Raw genomic sequence first — 21,188 nt, forward strand, 5'->3', positions numbered from 1 at the left:
TGCTGGGGGGGTCTGGTGCTGATCCTTTTAATATCCATGTTCAAAGCTGACAGAAATTGGCCAATTTGTATTTTTAATTCAATATGTGTTTTTTAATTAATTCCTAATTTGTTTTCCTCCTCCTAGTGAGTTTTTCCAAACAATTTCCGGTAGTTTCTCTGGGATTTGTGAAATACTGCAATAGGAATGAGTGGAGGCTTTTCAGGACAGTTCTGCTCTGTTGGGTATCTGCAGACACATTGCTGTGTGGTTCACTTATAAACAGAGAAATGCACCAAAAACATTTCAGATTAAACATGATTATTCATTTTCCCCTTTCTCCATCTTCACAGATTTCTTTGTGAAACAAACACCTCATAATCTTTCACCAGTACGAGAGCAGCTTTCCCCTGAAAAGTCTTGATCCAACAAACATCAGGATGACTTTGGTGCTGTTTAGGTCAAGGTTAGGCAATGACATGTGCAGTACCCGAGTTTTGCTGTGATGCATATCATCTCAGAGAGATATCTAAAAGTAAATATTTCTGCAGCTACAGAGCTTAATAATAGAGAAATACTTTCACCAAGAAGGCGAGTGACTTCAAAATAAAAATCAAATTCAAAATTCATTAAACTCAGGACCAGTTTCTAGGAAAAAAATAAAAATAATACATCATCTCTAGTGTGTGGGTATTGTACCTGCTCATCCAATTTTGAGTGCTGTAAAATTGGTTTAAATATAACGTTACAGGTTACATTTCCAAGCTGTGTTTCAGGAAAGGCCTTTTCAATGTGTCCTCATGGGAAAATCATGCTGCAGTTTAAGTGGTGACATTTCAGAAAGCAGAGAAGTTGCACAGTATGAAATTGTCTGACTGTGGAAGAGATGGATATGCTATTTATTACAGTAAGTACTAGTTATGTCCAATCACTCAGAATTTACTCTTTAATGTGTGCAAGGGGAATGCAAGGTACTTAGGTTGCAATTAAATGCATCTTGGGCTATTGAAGTGATGAAGAAAGAGCAGGAGAGACAAAAGAAATCTTACAAGTGAGCTATGAGAGGGGCAAAAAGCAGCTCTTAATTTTCTGTGACAGACTTAACAAGGCAGATCAGAAAGCACAGAAACATTGCAGGCCTCAGGTCCTGAAATAATAAGGCAATGAGCTAAACATCAGCCAACAGACTGGTCAGTATTACGTACAGAATTTTAACCTACACTCTCACAATTTCTTCTAGGACTGCAGAGAAGAGACCCAAGTCCAGTTTTAGGATGATACTATAACAACGCTTTTCATGCAAAATTTGACTTACTTTCTCAGAAAAACTAAATGTTTCATTGCAGTTTGTCTGTTTAAAGGGCAGCTCTGTATGGATACCACCAGGACTGTACTCTCTCAGTAAATCTCAGAGGCCAGCAGGGAAGTTTGCACAGAAAGCAAAAGCTGCACAGAGCATGTCAATGGAAAGAAGAACCACTTGAGCAGCATTTCCTGGCTCTTCCAGCTATTTACCCATTTACAAAGGGAAAAAAATCACATTTACTGACTTCATCAAAACAAAGATTACAAGAAGCTGCACTTAGAAGTGTACAGATCTTCCCAAAAGCCACGTTGGAAGAAATGAAAGTGTCAGGTTTCAGTTTAGATATGTACATTTCCAAACTTGCAACACTCACAGCCAGTGATTCTCCAGATGTTCACTCTTTTACAGAAAGGTGCAAGACATGCTAAGTCAAGAAAAAGAGGCTTGTCTATGATTCTCCACTCTGCTGCATGGGTATAAAATCCTCAGAACATGAATAAATAACATCACTTCAGGGTTATGCTGAGTCTGGGTAGAAGAGTTTTTTCAAGCAAACCTCGTTTAGATTATTTTTAATGACTATACTTGAATTAATTTCAACTATTTGCAAAAGAACACTATCTGTGGATTTCAGAGAGTGCCAAAAGCAGAGAGTGGGACTGCTCAGGTGTCTTTGCCACTCAGGTTCTCTTGCCTACTTGAATCTTCTACAGACATGGGCAGAGGGCAGGAGTGAAAATGTGTTCCTAAACCTTAGTGTTGCTTAGTTTTACACCACCCATGAACCTTTCCCACCCTTTGCCATCTCATTATTGCACTGGTGACCCAAGTACAGCAGTTGTGATTATTGCGCTTGGACTTCCTGAAGAAACAAGAGCAACAACCCTTAAACCTGTGTATCTAAACTCCTGTATAAAAATCATATTCCTGTTTCAGTGTAGAATTTAATGGTGCCAAATACTTTCTTTTGGCATAACAACACAATCAAGAACTTGGAGAAATTCACTTTCCCTGCTATGCTCTATTTTCAGCAGTAGCTGGGAGTTACTCGTCTCCACAAATCTTCAGGATAACAACAGAGAACAAAGTCTCTGTAAAACAGAGGACACAGCCTGATCACAGATTAAAATACAGGAGGGTGATTAAAACAGCAGCAGAAGAGAGAGCTTTTGTTCACTACTACATGGAGCAAACTGGAAGCATCCAAGTACTGCACAGTCAATAATAAATAATGATGAGAGGTTCAATTTTCAAGTTGTAGATAATACTGAAAATTTGGCTAATAATTTTGCACCTGTGTACTATAATTACATGTTTCCTCTTAAATTTTAATGCAATTAATTAACATCTGATTAGCATATTTTTATTTAAGGAATGGAAGAAGGATTACATACTGCTCCTTTTGGATTTGGAGAAGAAGCACTTTGCTATGAAGCAGGATTTCTGTTGAACACTCATGCAAAATTACTGCCTATATCACAACTGGTTCACAAAGAAAGTGAGATTTTTAACAGGTGTCACTCCAATGACAACTAATATCAAGACTTCCTTTATTTTTGTCTGATCCCTGAATATATAGTTACAAATTATTTATATACCTGCAACTATATTCATAAAGCTTCAGAAGACACTATCTTCCACCAACAGTTTAGATTGCTTAGAATAAATTATAAATGTAACAGTCATTAGTTAACAAAGCTCCCCAGTAACGTCACCACCAACAGTGTTTAAAGGAACTTCACAAAGTTTCATAATGAGATACAGAGATGAGCATTTCATTACCAATGAAAAATTGTTGAAATATAACAGATAAATTTGTCAAGGTTGCATGCCAGAAATAGTCTTCTCATTTATTTATTTAGTTTAGTTATATTTAAAGGTTCCAGTAAAGAGAAGTTGAGTGGCATTTCAAAAGGAGGAGGAATCATTAGAAATAATAAGTTGCACTTCAGATAGTGGTGAAAGCTTGCATTCAAGCTTAATTTGTAAAAGCATTTAAGAGACTGGATGGTGCTTAGAAACAAAGGCAAAAATACATCAGTGTCCAGAAGCTAAATGCAGTGGAGACAGTCCTTTAAAAAGGCCAACTATTCCTCCTGGCTGAGCTGATAAGCAGAAGAAATACTGCAGAATCAAAGACTCATATAATGCTGGTTGTAGATCTGTAAACCCAAATGTTTACCTTCTAAAGCTCAGGACAGAAAGAAAGAGGACTGTATTTAAAAGGCTGGTGTTGAGTAAGTTGAGCACCTCCCACAAAGGACCTCTCTGCTCTTTCCTGTGTACTTCATGTGCTCTACCTCAGTTTGAGAATTGACAAACAGATGATGAAAACTGTTGTTCTGTGACAGGTTGCTTCTGCAATCTTCTCTTTATGTATTTCTATTTTTTTTTTTCTACAGTATGCTGCTCCTTTCCACTTATTCTGTTCCATTTGTTTAATTTATAGAGGTAAGAAAAGGATTGAAGACAACACATGACCAGCAGTGGTTTGTTGAGAAAAATGTGTCATAGAAGAGAATATTCAAAAAGAAATTGACTATATTTTTCAATATATTGAAATTCCTGATCATATTTTTCAGAATATTGAAATTCATGATCATATTTTTCTCTCTCTCGTAAGTATTCCAAAGGTTTGTCCACTTCTCAGGAAAAGTCCCTCATGTGCTCACAAATTTATGGCGATTTTTGAAGACTTCAATGCCCAGTGGAATGCAGATACCCTGGCAAATCATGACTAGAGAGGAGGAGTCAGGCACTCTTTCAATCTACTCAGAGTTACTTTCTTGGAAGCCTGAATTAATTTTTCCTCTGCAACAACAAAGATGCAGTAAAAGAAGAGCACATGAAATTTGCTGGAACTCATTCAAGACATGCAGTTCCATTCCTAGGCCATATGCCCTGAAAATCACTCAGGCAACTTTCTCATATGTAATAGGAGTTGAATGAAACCAATCTTTCCCCCAAAGACATTATGAGGCTAAACACAATATTACTTTAATTTTAGGAATACATTGTCCAATGAGAAAATATTGTTCTCTTCCTGCAAAATTTGTAAAGTAGTCATGAGTCCTTAAAATAAAAAAATATTAATAAAAAAAGACTAGTGCTACAGGAATAATATTCTATTGATAATTGTGCTTATCCCATAAAATTTCACGAGTAACACTTTTCTCCTTGATTAATACAGCCCCAAAGGCCTTTGTTTCAAATATTATTTCTAATTATTCATGGTTTGTAAGTGCAATTACAAATAAAGATGAGAGGAAAGCAGGCTTATGGTTGAATGAATTGGATGGAAACACTGAACTTTAAATATGTATAGAAATTGAAATGAACACTCATATCTCCAGTCTAACAATTAGGTTTTGTCAGAGGTAGGATTTTCTTTTTCATAGTAATAAATTTGTGTAAATAGCTTTACACACGTGGCCTTTGCTCACAGAACAAATAGAACAGAATAAAAGATTAACAAGTAAAATGCTGTGAAAAACAGAGGTAAAGGTACTTATTTTTTATTGACTTTTCCTATTAATTCTGTATGGGATGAGTCACCAGCAACCCACTGTGATCTGGGAGGGTGAAATGCACACTGGGTTTTGGGTTACAGGTGCTTCTGGGCGTTTGCACTCCAGCAGAGCAGGTCCTGCTCTCCTCTAGGTGAAGAATAAAAGGCTGCTTAAATCCCTGGCCTTTCTCACTAGCAGATTGAAATTTGCCATTCCAGACACACTGTGCCCAAATTCTGCAATGCAAAAGAACAGACAGCCAGGACAGAGTGACCTTCTATTGTGAAGATGAAGAAACTCCAGATGTGAATCACCCAAAATCCCCCTGGTGCAAAACACAAACCCTGGGTACCCAAAACTGGGCAGACTCTCAGCTCTGCTGTTGTGGCACTGTTTTGCAGATATCTGATCAGGATTTATAGAGTGAGGTACTGACAAGCAAGGCAGAAAGAATTCAACCAGTGTTTGAGCATGTTTACATTGTCACAGCCTGGTCCTTCAGCTTGCAGAAGAAAACCCTGGCCCCTGGTGTTAGAGCAAACACAATATTTCAGGCACAGCCCCCTGTGAGTTGATAGCTAAACCAGAAACATGGTGGTGTGCTCCAACTCCAGGTTCATTGGAGGATGGAAAAGTGTAGAGGATTTTCCTTATGTTCATCTACAAAGCATGAGACAATGAAGGTTTTGATGGAAAACATGTCCAATTTTCATGTATTGGAGAATTTTTAAAAATTTTAAAAATAAAGAGTTGTTTTCCTCCAAATCTGACTCTGCCTATGTCCTTAGACCATCATAGCTGTAATTTGTGTAATGTGCCTGCGTTTCACATGTTCTTTAAAGGACCAGTTTCTGCAAGTGTCTGTGATCTGGGACTCCATGTGGGACTAGGGGCTTGTCAGGATTTAGCCACACATTAACATCATCACACTTCCCTCAGTTTTCAGTGTGGCAAGGAGAAAAACAGCCACATGAAGTGAGGGCTGAAGGAAGTGCCAGGCAGCATCATCAGACATACCACAGGAGATCTGCTAAATGAGGGTCCTGCCAACAGAGCACCACGGCACAGCCGTGCATTTCAGTTCTGAGGCACAGCTGAAGCCTCAGCTTGTAAGTAACTCCAACAAGTTTTACAGCAGAGCAAGTGCATCTGCTTCTGGATCACCCACAATTTTGTCAGAACATGACCTGGTCCTGAAATGCACAGAGAGGTTAAACAATGCATGGTGGAGAGGAACACCCAGACAGCCAACACCTCCACAACTGCCTTTGAATGCTAAACAATGCATGCCGAAGCTAGAATATTCTGTGTTTGTCTTTAATCACCAAACACCACTTTTTAAAATTTAAATTTATGCCTTTGAGTCAGTTTTTGTTGCCAAAAGCAACAGGTCTTAACAGATACAGTGTGAAACCTATTGTTTAGAACTGGCACTAACTGTTCTTCCTCCTTCTGTAGCAGTAGGGAGTTTTTCCAGGTATGTGGGAGGCAAGCTGCTTGGAGCCATTATATTGCTTGTTCTCTGCATGATCTCCTTCATTAAATAATCTTTTAATGCAACATTAATAGTAATTGCAAGATTACAGTTCAAAATATTTGATAACATCACACTATGCAGTTGAAAAGCCATGGATCTCCTCTCTAAAGCTGGCTGCGGGGGGCAAGCCTACTGTGAAACACCACTGGTCCCTTGAACTGAAAGTGTTGCAATTCCCTTTATTATTTCTGTTCCAGATCTGGATGTCTCACAGGTGATAAGTGGTACAGCCTAGCAACAGAGAGAAGCAAGGAAAACAACTGGTTAATCCTTTTCTTACTTCTTACTTTTTAAGTATGTGAATATAGAGATTTTTTTTAATTGATTCACAAGGTGGAGGGCTCTCAATCACCTATTAGAGATGATATTTATGTTCCAGTACTTGCCTTCATAATTTTTGACTACCCATAGGTATTTCAGAAATGCAAAATTATTCCATTTTAATCTATGTTGAGTCATCTGCTTCTTCTGCATATTTTTGTAGATATAAAAATTACTATTAAGGAGTTATTTAACATTAGATTCTGTGAAGGACTAACAAAAATGCTTAAATGTGCTATTCTTTCTGAGTCAAACATCCTTTCTGTAGTGATTAGTATTGACTTCTTTTGACTTCCTTCAGAAGAAAGAATAAATTGTAAGCCATTGCTTACGCCAAATATTGAGGTATAGTTAAACTCTATTTCTTCCATTCTCTCCCCTCTAAGTATCCATCACTGGTCTCAAATTTGGCCACTTACAGAATTGGAAAAAAAAAAAGTCCTTTTCCTCATTCTCCTGAATATTGATCTTCATTATGGAGCTTTGATTCTAACTTTTAATATCAGTAGTAGTACTGCTAACAATAAAAACATTTCCTATCTGCAGAAGTAGTCTGAATCAGAGTTAAAAGAAAATGTTATCAGATCATTGCTTTCTGTTTTTGCTATACACAAAATTCCTTAAATCTGGACTCTCAATTGTCCTTAAGGTGAAATAATCAAAAACTTTACATCAGGGAGCATGACAGGATGGAAGGGGCATGCAGAGCAAACCACAATTTTTGTGTACACAGGGTGTTGAGAGGGGTTCTTGCAAGAGCTTCACAGCAGAGCAGAGCTAACCAGTGCTGGAGAGAGGCCTGAATCCCAGACCTTGAATGGCTGATTGCATTAGTCCATGTGAAATATTCAAGTCACAAAAATTCAGGCTGAGGATTACAGCTCGTCTTCTCTAAAAACGGGAACAAACATGCAGAAACTGCATAAAAAAACCCTGCCTAAATTGGCTTAATATAACATAACTAGTTCAGCATCAATGATGCTTAGTTCAAAATAACTGATATAACTGGAATAACATTCCAAGAGCAGCTTTATCTTGGAGCAAGGTAACCAAACTCCTTAAACTCAGCAGGCAAAAGTGAGGACCAAAACTCCCCAGAGACCATGATTTGTTCTGGATGGACATTGTTGCTGCCTTCCATTTCTGTGAGGCTTTCAGTCTTAAATTCTGGAAAAGAAAGGATTTCAGGAGCCATTTCATGATAGAGGCTATTTGTGATCACTTTCTCTCAGCAGGACAAAGCTGCTCTCTCACCACTAACATAACCTACCACTTATCTGCAGCAGGCTTTCACAAAAATAGCTGAACTACTAAAACTATAGTTTTCTCATTCCCTGTCTTGAAATAAAAACAGGTGAAAACAGGGATGTCCCAAATTTTCAGAAAGGGGAGATTTGGCAGCGTAACCAGACTCTCCATATACATATCAACACTCATAGTTAGCATAAAGAAACCTGCAACTTGTGAGAACATAGACACAGGGAGTGACATGTGCAAGGTATTCTCAACGAAACAGGTTTTTGGCATTGGAAAGAATGTGAAAAAGCCAAAACCACAGATATTTGTCCAGCATGGAATTACCAGACAAAATTGGATCAGAACAAGCAGTTCCATGAACCTGGAGGAAGTGTTATTAGTATAAGGAATCTGCCACTGTGGAATGGATTTGTTATCCACAGTACAGAGTGGTGCAACAGAGACAGCCCAGTAAAGATGCAGAGGTACAAACCTCAAACGAACTCCAACCTCTGTCCCATGACAAGCCTAAACCCTGTCAACATGGCCATATTAAAATATTTCAGCCCTCAGACTGGGAGGTGAGAGCCCCTTCACAGTCCCTGAGCTGTTGCTGGCCATAAACTCACCATGCCTACACCACACTGGCCCTGCTGGTCCATAAACACCAAGCATTGCCAGGCAGGTTGTCAACATTTGCATGGCAAGTGAAGACATTCCAATAATTGACTTAGTGAGTTGCAGACACTGGCAAAGAAGTCTTATCTCTGCCATTGATATTGCTATGAAATAACTGAAAAATGAACAGCAAGGTTCATTACTAAAAGAAAAAAAAGAAAATTCAAATCAGAAGTAGCCAGCCACCCATATCCCAGGGAACTTGTAATAACAGTGTTTTCTGCAGGACATATTAGTTAGAAATTCAGGGGAAAATGTAAAATATTTTATAATTTATATGGTATATACATACCGCTGAGTATGAGGAATTCTTTCTGCATGAAAAGCCAGCAAGTGGCACCTCATTAAACAGGACCTAGACTTAATCTAACTTAGAACAGATAAAAAAGAAAGGATTCATATGAAGCTATACTGCCTGGGGGTTTAATCTCAAAGCTTTTGAGTATAATGAATGAATTAAGTAGGGCAAGTGATTAACAACAAAGAAGTGATCACATAATAAAAACAGAAATAGTACTGAATTTAGAGCAATGTTTCCATTGTTTATGGACAAGATCCTGCTGTGCTATTTTTATTGTTTTAACTCTTAAAGAATAGGCAAGCTAGATGACAGCACATGTTCTCCAGGTTGGGATGGAGGGATGTCAGAAAATGCCACGAGCACAATTCCTAATGATGCATAAATAATGGACTGTTCTGATATCAATATTTGCATCATTATGAGAATAAAACCAGTCTGCAGGACTCACCAGTATTTTGGAACACATTTCTCTTAATGATGTAAGAATGGGATAAACACCATCAGAATGATGATGCTTTATATTCTGGAGGTGCTGCAGCTGCTCTGCCCCTCAGCTGGAGCAGCAGGAGGCACGGGTGGAACAAGGTGCCAGAGCTCAGCGGCTGAACCTGCAGCACCCCGAGCTGCCAGGGCTGAGGCTGGGCTGCCTCTGCTTGCAAACCTCCTGACTCAGCCAGGGACAAGCTCACACTGACACATCCCAGGGCTCTGCTGGGGCTGCTGCTTGAACTGGCATCACTCAAATTAAACTGACTGCCAATTGATGCAAGCCAGCTCTCATCAGGGTGGATATGAGGTGCAGACAGGTGCAAAGCAGTGCACACCTCCCCTCAGCTACAGCCCAAGGTAAATCATGGAACACTGTGGCTGTCAGTCCTACTCAGCTTGTCTGCTCCTCACTAGACAGTTTCCTGCATTGCTTTCTTTACCCCTGCTCTGGCATTATTAATGCTCTGGCATTTCTCAATCCATCCTAAAATATTTCCCTGATAGAAAATCACATGCTATCAGTAGTTTAGGGAGATCCTGAAAGAACCCCCCTGAGCAGAGATCGGGATGACTCAGGGTCAACAGTGAGAGGACTCTTCCTGGCACAGCAAATTCCAAAGCCAGCCCAGGTGATGTGAAGGACTAATATCCCACTGACTGCCGCAGGTAACTGCTCCTGAGTGAGCAGGCAGCTCTCAGTCAGCATTTGCCACCCTTCTTTATCCACACAGGCCCAGCCTTCTCGAAGCAAGAGGGCTTAATAGTATTTAATAGTTTTTTTCTGGGTTATGAGTTCTTCTCATAGCATGTGCTGAGCAATACAACCACTCCAGTTCTCACACAGCATAGACAAAACACTGGCCAGCAGAGATGGGGACTCGTGATCTTTTACATGCCAAAGTGAACTTGAGAATGTACAACACCCAAATTGATGCATTTTCTTCTACTAAATGAATCTACCAGGCCAAATAATTCTTCAGGGTCTAACAAGTATCAAATGAATTGCACACAATCCTTCTCTCATGGTAATAAGTGACAAGAAAGAATATGTTTTTTGGGGTTTTTTCTTCTATTGCCTTCAGAAGCAAATCTAGTGCATACTGAATTATGTCTAACAGAGGAAATAAACACTAGCAGCTTGAATTTTGAGATTTCAAGACAGAGATCACTAGGGAAAAGCCCACATTTTCTCAAGGCACTTGATTGGCTCATAAATTTTGCTTTCCATTCACTAAAGCTTTCAGGAAAGAGAATGAGAGGATAAAGGCTGTAATTGATGGTACAATGCCCACAAGCCTCAACAGATGTGATCCCTCGTAATGAAGCATGTGGGCCTAATTTGGCATTACTTACTACCAGGAGGATCTTATGCAGGGTATCTTTCTAAATCTATGTTTGGTTGGCACCTGTGCCTTGTTGAAACTGGCATAGCACCTTCTGAGTGGGCACAATGCCACTCTAGCAGATGGGCAAGGGAGCAGATAGATGCCAGAGATCCAGTGCTGCATTTGCAACAAGCTAAAAGTAGCAAGGTCTGAGGTCTCATCACAGGACAGCTGAGGTGGGAAGACACCTTGGGAAATGAGCCAGTCCCATGCACTGTTCAGAGTGGGATCAGCTAAAGCAGGCTGACTCCAGGTGGGACTTGAGTATCTCCAAGGATGGACACTCTGCAGACCCTCTGAGCAATCTGTTCTGTGTGTCTGATGTCATCCCACAATAAAAAAAAGGTTTTGCTTGTGTTGAAATGGACCACCCCCACAATAGAAAAAGGTTTTGCTTGTGTTGAAATGGAATATCCTGTATTTCTGTTGTGCCCATTGCCTCTTGTCCTGCCACTGGGCACCACTGAGAAGAATCTGTCTCTGGCTTCTTTACTCCACCACCAGCTATTCCCACAGACTGGAAAGCTGCTCCTGATGCAGGGCCAGCTCTTCTGGCCCTCCCTGCTATGACAGATGCTCCAATCCCTTAATCATCTTCATGCTCCTTTGCTGGCCCCTCTCCAGTAAGTCCAGCCTGTCTTGTACTGGGAGGCCAGACCTGGACACAGCACTCCAGGGGTGGCTCACCAGGGCTGAGGAGATGGGAAGCTCACCTCCCTGAGCTGCTGGCATTGCTCTGCCTCAGGCAGTCCAGGCCTTTCCTCTTGGCCCTCCTTGCCACAAGGATGTGTTTCTGGGTCATCCCAGGGTAATTAATGCAAAATGTACACCCATACAATTCTTGGGCCTAAGATAACTCTGAAAATCTGAAAAGTATCCTCTGTGTTTGGGAGATCATGGTCCTGCCAGGAGGGGGGATGAAAGAATGGTGAGGCAGAGAGACAGCTGAGCACAACCCCCAGAATGAGATACACAGGGGACAGAGGAGATGGCAGAACATAGCCACCTTCCCAGCTAAATACATTTCATTCCAGAGCCATTAACTACACCCCAAACTGGAAAAAAAAATGCTAACAGGAACATTTCTAAACAGTAGAACTGCAACCTATAGATCAGGTATCACTAAACAATATAACAAAACAAAACAAAACAACAACAACAACAACAAATAACAACTCAGCTAATACCAATTCACAAGAGCTGTCAGCTAGGTCCAGTGCTTTGAAATAGCCTCAGGTGCAATGGCACTTCCCCACAGTGCCATAAAAGCAGTTTAGTCTCCTGGGGAAAGAAATGCCAGATATGAGCAGAATTTGTATGCTACATATGAATTTGTATCAACCCAAATAACTTTGCTGTGTGCAGTAGAGGGATATGAGATGTGGACCCAGCCCTCATTCTCATAGTACTGCTCAACTTCATGAATGTGTGGATAGAGAGCAGCAGATCTGACTCTCCTTCCTCGTGTCAGTGTTTGCTTTGGTCCCAGCACAGGCACCTGCTGAAGCAAAGAGAAGACCACTGGACTAATTCCATCTTCTTTGGGTTATTTGCTCTTTGTCTTTTCCTAATTAGTCCATGGCATGAAAGATGCTCCTCTAACTGAAATTCATTACCTGAAAGAGGAAACAATCCATCCTGGGAGCCAAAATGTTTTGTGAATAGTATTTTTATAAAATATTGTGCCAGTCACACAAAGTACAAAAACTGCATGTATTGAAGTGCCCCTGAATTTTCAAGTGTGCCGAGTGATTTGTGTGATGTGCATTGCACTGAGGTTGAAAACATTATTAACATCTTTGCTCTAAACCTAACAGACCAATTTATTCTAACTGGCACTAATAAAAAGTATCATTAGCAAACAAGTGTCAGTGGAAAACACAGCACAGAGAGCATGCAGAGGAATAACAGATAGTTCAAGAAAAAGGATTAAATCTACTTCAAGCTGACACTGTACAAGTGGCTCATCAGAACATTATTCTAACAAATGATATACCACAATCATAGTCATCTATTATGCTCAGCATTAAAGCAAAATAGTACTTCAAGAAAGTGATGCAGAAGAAATGTATTAGCTTCTTGGATCATCTTTAATGACACCAAGTTTAAAGTATGATATTTGGTGTTCATCTTCTTATCTACTAAAAATATCCCCATACCAATTAAACTTGCAAATTTTTAATCTGTATTTTGATTTATTACAATTTTTGCATTCAAGAGTCCAATTATTACCACTTATTTTCAGCATGATAATTTAATTTGGCTGCCTTTGCCCTTATGTCTTTAGTTATCTATGTTTAAAACTAACTTGCAATGTTGATAATTTCTGAAAGACAGAGGTTACAGTGAACTTTGCTATCATGCTGTCATGGTCTTTCCTGTTGGATCCAGGTCTTTCAGAACCTTCAGTGCTTTTTAAGCCTCTCATTCTGCAATAAAGAAAAAGATAAACCACTTCCCAATTGAGCATACACAGACTCACACAACATAGGGAGATCAAAGAGAATAAAACGTTGAACATTCTGCAAGTCCTTGGACAGACTGGGAGCAGAACCCAAGCTGGCTGTGTCTCAACACACAGCACCATTTCTTCCTCCAGATCTTCATGAAAACCCCTACTCATCTTCCCATTTAACTTTGGTTTTCACATTGCAAAGATACAAATATTTTAAGCTGTTGGGATTTCAAGTCTTTTACAGACGTTTAAAACTATTTCATACAGAGAAACCCAAACTGTCTCCAAGGATAGGATCCAAAGATATTATCAGCATTAATTTTATCAAATGAAGGGTTTTATGTGGAGTATATGGGAGGAAGCAAAGCTCTTGCAGATGGTATTGAATAAATGAACATTCAAGCACAATAAAGAATATTGAATGAGCCTGATTTTCCTGTACAGGTGCAGAAGTAAAATATTAGATGCTGTTTTTCACTCTTCATGTAGCACGAGTATGTTTAGTCCATTCTTGCACACTTTCTGTGTACTAATATTTGTAACTGAACACAGTCCTTAAAGGAGTTTGGCTTTAACACCCCAAAGCTTTGGATAATGTTTCATGCTCATAAGGAAACAAATACAATGAAAACAGAATGTGTAAGGGTTATAAGGCATCAACGATCTACAATAACCATTATAAAGCCAGAGAGACAGCAACATTTTGAAAATAGCAGATCTCCATTAGGATCATAAATTTAAACTCTATGATAATTCTATAAAACATGGTAATTTCAGCCTCTAACTCTGTATTGTAAACACCCTTTGGATGCTATGAAATGGAGAGAAAGTGAGTGAATTTAATCTACTGAGAGAAAAATGTCTGCTCTTACAATACTTGGCAAAAATCTGGTACTGGATAAAAACCGAATGTGAGACTTCAGTGCAGCGTGGCTAAGGCAGAGGTAATTCTGGTTGGCAAAGGAAAGTGTTTTGAAGAATTGGCAAGGTCTAAGAGTACTCCCTTGGCTGAGAGCATCTGCTAACCCATGGCAAAAGCACTTTATAATCTCAGAGTTACACTCTTCCTTGCTTTGGGGCCCCAGGTAGCAAAAAGAATCAATCAAACACTGCTCTATCTTTTTATAATCAACACATTATATCTTTGACCCACAGACTCAACCCTGTCCAGTTTACCCGTTACCATTTTCGCCTCAAACTGGACTTGTAGCTCTTGGCTGAGGTTCAGTCCTACCAAAAGGGCTTTGGCAGGAGCGTGCCAGTGCAGCTCCCTGGGAGCAAGACATCCAGCTGAACACAAAGCTACACCTGCCTTCTCTCCTCCCACCCCTGCACCCAGCAAAGCAACATTTGCACCACTATTCACAACCCAGGAACAAAACCCAGCAGAAGCACAGTAAAAACAAGCAGCTGTTTAGCTGTGGGTCCCTTTGAAGTTTACACCCAGCCACGCTCAGGCCTGCAGCAGGATCCTGGGGGAGCAGCCTTCCCTTCTCTTCTCTCTCCCAAGGCCGTTTCTCTCTCCCCAGCCTCCCTTGCACTGACCCATGGACCTGCCTTTTCTGCTTCTGAGAGAGGCTTGGGCAGAAATGTTTAGCCCTTGTCAGGTTCACACCTTTGAGGAGTATTTACCCACCTTTGTTCATTCCCACTGGGCCCCTCAGACTCCCAAGACTCAGCGCAGGCTGTGCAGAGGATACCACATCATAGCAGGTATTTAGTAAAAATATATATATTTTAGGTGAAGTATGCATGCCTCAAATAATTTTGACCTAGATAGAAGGCTGCTTTTATTAAGTTGCCACATCTATTACCAAGGAGAATGAGTCAAGTAGGCTATAGTATTCCATGGGTTTCCTTTTACAAGCTCTGCTCTTAAAGGGGAACTTTTGAAACATTGTTCTCTCATCAAAGAAGATGAGAAAGAATAGGATTAAGGTGAAGAGAAGGATTTCTTTGAATAGGGAAGATATAATTACACATTTTCCATGACACATGCTGAAAAATGTAATATTGGATAATGCAAGAAACCTCAAATTTTTCATTGTATTTTAATAGAGAGCTCTCTTTTAAGATTTTTATATTATATACAGCATATAGTTACAGGTATAGACACTTCTCTCACATAAAAGAGATTGAAAAGGAATCAAACAAGAATAAACTCTTCCTCCCTAACCACTAAGGAAGCATGATAAAGAAGGATGATATCAGATTAGCTACAGAATTTCCATCTCATTGTTTCCTGAAAAATAAAATTTTATAATGAACATACTCCATACAAGCTGTGCAGAGCAAGTATCTCTTCCAAAAATGCACAGAGCAGTAGTAAAAATCAAGCATGGACTCAACGACATCTGTTGTGGCATTGTTATCAAATGCCATCTTTTTTACACAAATCTGTAACAGTCACTACTTTTTTTTTTGTGTGGAAATATTAGTTTGTATGCAGCATCTAAAAGCTGGCACACGAGGACCGACAGATGCTTTGGTTTTACCTCATCTTCAACTTCCTTGGCTCCTCATTACACCAGCTACAGCTCGGCAAATTATTCCTCTGCTTTGGAAAGCCGACAAAATGCCATCTGTCTCTGTGTGGTTATCAAAACTAATACTGCAACGTGGAAAAACTGTGATCTGAAATTGTACCTGGCAACGGCATGGGGAGGTCAAGTATCCTGTTAGATTACTCCCAGACACAAATTTCTGTGAGTGGACACCCACCTTTCCCACTGTGCACTCGGCTGCAGGAGCAGGCAGGCTCTGACCTTTCTTGCTTGTAGCTGTTTCTCATGCCATTGACATTGACTGACACTAATTATGGCTCAGAATGCAAAATGAGGTAGCTTCTCACCAACTGAGTCTCCAAGGTCACTATGATTAGAGCATGAGCAGCTTTTGGTTTTCCTTATAAAAATGAGAGGCTGAATGCATGGAGGAAAGAGGTGGAAAGGTCAAGGAAAGAGAAAGAGCAAGATTAGATCAGTGTGGTTCAGCATGTAATCACATTGGTCCAACAGCTACAAGATTCATCACTAAAGCTTTAGGGAAGGGCAAACATGAGCATGGTGTCATTAGATAAAACAGAAAAGAACCAAGAGGTATGAAATGGCCTGACAGTCCTGCCCTTAAGCTGACAGAGAAGTCATCCTCAGAGCTTCTCTTCCTTTCTAAATACCACGATAATTTCTCCACCAACTGGTGAAGTACAGCCCAGAATAAATGCCTTGTACAGACACAAAGCTGGCCTTTGTACACTGCAGAAATGCTCTAATGCCACCTCCAGGGTTAGCTCCAACCAAACACGTGCTAGAGACAAAAATGAGGCGAGGAGCACATGGAACAGAAAAGGAGAGGTGATTAAAATCCAGTTCAGTAGACACTGTCCTCTTTTGTGGTGCTCCTGAGCTGCACACTGATCAAAATCAGAGTAGAACAGTTGTTCTCCTCCTCCTAATCATCCCCTGCAGCTTGTGGTCAGAGATAGGACACAAGGTGAGCTCCTTGTTCTGCAGCAAAACCATGTTACATTTGTTGCACAGAGAATAGTTGAGAGTTGCACAAAATCCGCTGTTCTGCGTCTGTATTCAGTAAAATGAGTATCACATGCTGTCATTCTCCAAGTTCAAAAGAGTTCTTCTAGATTCTCTCTGGTTGAGAAACCATCCCTTGGCCAGCTTTGGTCATGCAACTAAGCAAATAAACTCAGAGCAGCTTGCACAGAACATACAATCCTTATTCTTATCTCTTGTTTAAAGAGCATTTCCATCCTCTCTTCTGCTTCCTCTACCATCTGAGATGTATTGAACTGAATATTAATTATTTCTCAAATTGCATACATGTATTAATATTCAATATGAGAAATACTGACCCCCAAATCCCATCTCTTATATATTTGCAGGCTGAAGTTACTCGTATCTTGCACTGATGTATGGTAACAATGGAGTTCACTCCTGATACAAACGTGGGTTTTTCTAAAGCTATCCAAGGTAGGAGAACACTTTTGGGAAAAAAATGCTTTAGATAAATAACTATTTTGTTGTTTGTTTTTTTATTACATTTGTAAATTTGGCTCAACAAAATCAACATCTTGAGTTACTACTGCTTTCCTCTATCATGACCACTTGTTTATAGCTAATGATGAAGTTTGTGTAAATTACACACCACCTTCCATGCAGTTCTGGCAATAGTTACTAGGGGTTCATTGTGTGCTGTAGCAAGCAGTCCTATGGCATATGCCCTGAGGATGAGGTCCCTTGAAGCTGTGCTCTGCTAGCCCTTGGAACTGGCACCAGAATGTAGGACTGAGGAATCACTGTATTCCATTGGAACCCCTGTCTGCAGAGGAGGCAGCGTGCGTTTCCTATCAGTTACATTCACACCTCATCTAAACGAGTAGAAAAGAACAGAAGGATGGAGAAGGCTCAGAGCTTCCTCCCTTCCTTCAAGGCTCCCTTTTTTCCTTCTATACAACATTCTCCTTTGTGTTCTTGGCTACGCTGCGTTATCATGAGCTCCTTGGGAAAAGACCTCTTCTCTCTATCTACAAAGAAATCATTAAAAACAGTAATGTCTTGGCTTCACTGTGTAGTTAGTTCCTCCTTGTATGTTCTTGCTCCCAGCAGTGTTAATTCCATGTGTAGCTCTTATTCACAGGAAATCCTTTTAGTCTTACAATGAGGTCTTTGTAGCAAGTCTTTGGTGTTATTCTTCTGTATTTGCAAGGATTCCTGAATACCAAGCTGCCTGGGACACAGCATCTAGGGGAATAACTAATATAGGCTAAACGTAAACTAATTTTGGGGGAAAAAAACAGCCTTCAAGCTATATGCAAAGTTACTAAAAGCTGTTTTTTCAATGAGGGTGAGTGGAAGTGACAATTCTTTTTCACTTAATGAGCCAGAGTAGCAGAGATTAGAGAAACCCTCTAAATTATTTGGCTGTTGAATAAAAATCCAATTTAAATCTAGTGAAAAGTAAGAGCTTTGGTTCAACTGTAGAATCAGGGTGCATAGGCAAGGAAAATAAGCAGTCTTTTTAGATCTAGTCCCTAAACTAGTAACAGCTTATTATATAAAAGCCAAGCACAGATAATGAGAAAAAGAATATGTTAAGAATAAAGAAAAAAAGAAATCCATGGGAGACCAAGAGGTTTGCTCAATGTTATTAACTATTCTATGTAAAACAGTAGCCTTTCTAGAGAAACTGATATGCCTTCCTTCACATTCCCTTGGGCTAGGGCCTCAGGGGAGAAAAAGCTCACAGTAAGGCCAGCACAGCAGCAGCTGACAACATTTCTGCTTACTGGTGTTGCCCATTAAAATATTTCAAGCACCTGAAAGATACTCTGTGAGGGCTTGTCATAAAATCTGCTCTGCAAGGGAGTGAAACCACCAGAACAGCAATAGAAGAGCTAAGGAAAGGTTTAAAAGGTCTGCAGTGTGAACTTCAGTCAAGTATCCTCAACCTTTCTCATCTTGGAAAGTCCCACTTCTGCATCAGCCAGGAAAAATTTCATTTCTTGTTTTGTTCACAAGAAGGAATGATAACTTGGCAGTGGTCCATTGCAAACAATAAACACCAGCAGAACCTCGCCAGTTTCCACAGTGGTTAGACATCTCCACAGTGGTTATACATCTTGGAGCCCATCCTTTCTTCTTTACTTTGGCTGTCTCTGCAGCTGCAAGGATTGTCTACTATGTTTTTTGACCACACGTGTGAGCTCAGTGAAATGGAATTAAAAGCTGTGTGCATGAATGGATAGTGACTTTTGGCCTTCTTGAAAACTGTGACTCCCTAGATGACAAGTCTCAAAAATGAAAAAAATATAAGGTCTTAACACAATGAACCAAAATAACACACATGTGCAACCTTCCCAAAGAATGCTGCAACTGCTTGTCCAACAGAGCCAAAGCCAACTGGCTTCCTGTGGATTTGTCATCTTAGACATAGTCTTTAACTACAGCAGTATCATCAAGAAATGGGGAATTCACATGACTCTTCTCTCTAGAAAATGTGTTATTGAAACCCAGAATCCAGATCCTGTTTTAAGTGGGATAATCATCATGGTCTTCTTAAACCTATACTTCCATTAAACTTGTAACCACATCTCCTAGAATTTGCTGATTTGCTACTCTGTTTCATTGAAATAATCAAGACAACCAGCTAATAGAAGTGGGACAGAAGGGGAATTCTATCACATGGTCACATCACCTCATTTCTAAAACAAATAAGGCTTAAAAATCATAAACCCCAAAACAAACTAAGAGGGTGAAGTTAGCTCACACTACAACTGATGAAGCTTCAAAAGACAGCTAAGCTAATCTAATACCCAGATGAGTCCACAACACCCTCTAGCTCATTATTAAATACAAATCTATAGAGCACATCTCTGTATTCAGCCCTCAGAAGATAGGCCTTTATGGTGACTGTAAAACTCTCATTAGGCTACTGGGATTATCTCTTCCCTTTATCTTATTTGTTTGGCTCTATAAATGCTGAAGAAAAGACATGATGAATCAATGAGTGATTCAGATTTTGCCTTCAGTCTTTATCATCAGGCATTTATCTATTTTTTTGTCTCTGGAGTTTTTTATCCTGCAGCAAATTTATTGTAGTGCCTCTGAGTGATGTTTTTTTCTCTTCCTTCCCCTCCCTTGCCCCAATACTCTATTGATTTTCTCATTTTTACAAATAAGCATAGCAATAAATAAAATTACAAAAGCTTGGGACAGAATTGTAGCTGAATAAATACACTCATCAAGAATAAAAAATTGTTGGCTAGACTCGGAAAATTACAGCTCCCTCATGTACATTCTTTATTATGAAGAGAAAATGCAATTAGTAAAGCAGAAGAATCTCAGAGTCAGGCTTTTATTTCCCATTTTGCTACTGTGTTCACAGGTGGTGTGTTTTAAAAGTAGCTGGGCTCAAGGTGGGATTGAAACAGAGGTGTGTTCTAACTCCTCTGGCACCAGTGCTTGACAAGGAGGTCATCGCATCACCCTTCTGTCACCATCACAGCTCTATGCAAAATCAGTGTAATGCACACACCTCACAGCTTGGCTGAATGGAATGTTGGCAAGCTGGTTTTTAACTTCCTGGATTGAAAAATCCTGTTATATAGCACATAGAGGAGTGATGGATCAATATCTTTCTGAATATTCTACAGACTTTGGGATACTAAATTCTTGTTCCAGAGTATTAAAGAATTATTTTGTGGCCTTAGGCATTTTGGTATGATGGAGGGGCTGTTTTGCAGAGTAAGAGAAGATCCAGCTCAATGTTCTCTATTAGGTTTGTGTTTTCTACAGATAGATTTATATTAGTATAAATAGTCTCCTAATACTTGGAAAAAAAAAAAAACATAAGGCACTGAATAGATAATAAATGTTTCCTGAAAGAAACCGGCAGATCAATTTCACAACAAATTCATGGCTGTCTGATGTTAGCATCTGCTTAAAAACTTGCTGAGGTCAATAGGATCCCACACATGAAAACCTGACTGCAGGATCAGGGCCTAAATTATTGGTAGTAGCCCTTTGGCCAAGCCAAAATTAACAAACTTGGGGAAAAAGGTGGCAGAATTCTGTCATAGCACTGGACTTGGAACATGCTGGTAGAATTAATAGACAACTCGTTCTCATTCAACTCAAACTCCTCGTACTGATGTTCTTGCTTTATACACATGATTTGACCAACACCAATAAAAAAGGTCTAAAAACTGGGGGAAGTTAAAAACTCGGATAAAATTGCATATCAGTTCAAGTGCTGCATGCTCTCACTACCCTTATATGCTTAGAAAGGTTTGAAGATTTATCCTTTGGAAACAAACAACAAACAAACAAAATACCTGTCACTTCACTAACTCTGTAAAGTAGTTATGAGAAACGTTTTCAAGTATCTAATACATCACCTGTTATATTTTTCTGCATAAAAACTTGATTTTTAAAGTGCCATCATCCGCTTTGCCGGGATGCCGCAGCCGCGGTTCAG

The sequence above is a fragment of the Geospiza fortis genome, unplaced genomic scaffold, assembly GCF_000277835.1.
Source record: "Geospiza fortis unplaced genomic scaffold, GeoFor_1.0 scaffold157, whole genome shotgun sequence".
Taxonomy (NCBI): domain Eukaryota; kingdom Metazoa; phylum Chordata; class Aves; order Passeriformes; family Thraupidae; genus Geospiza; species Geospiza fortis.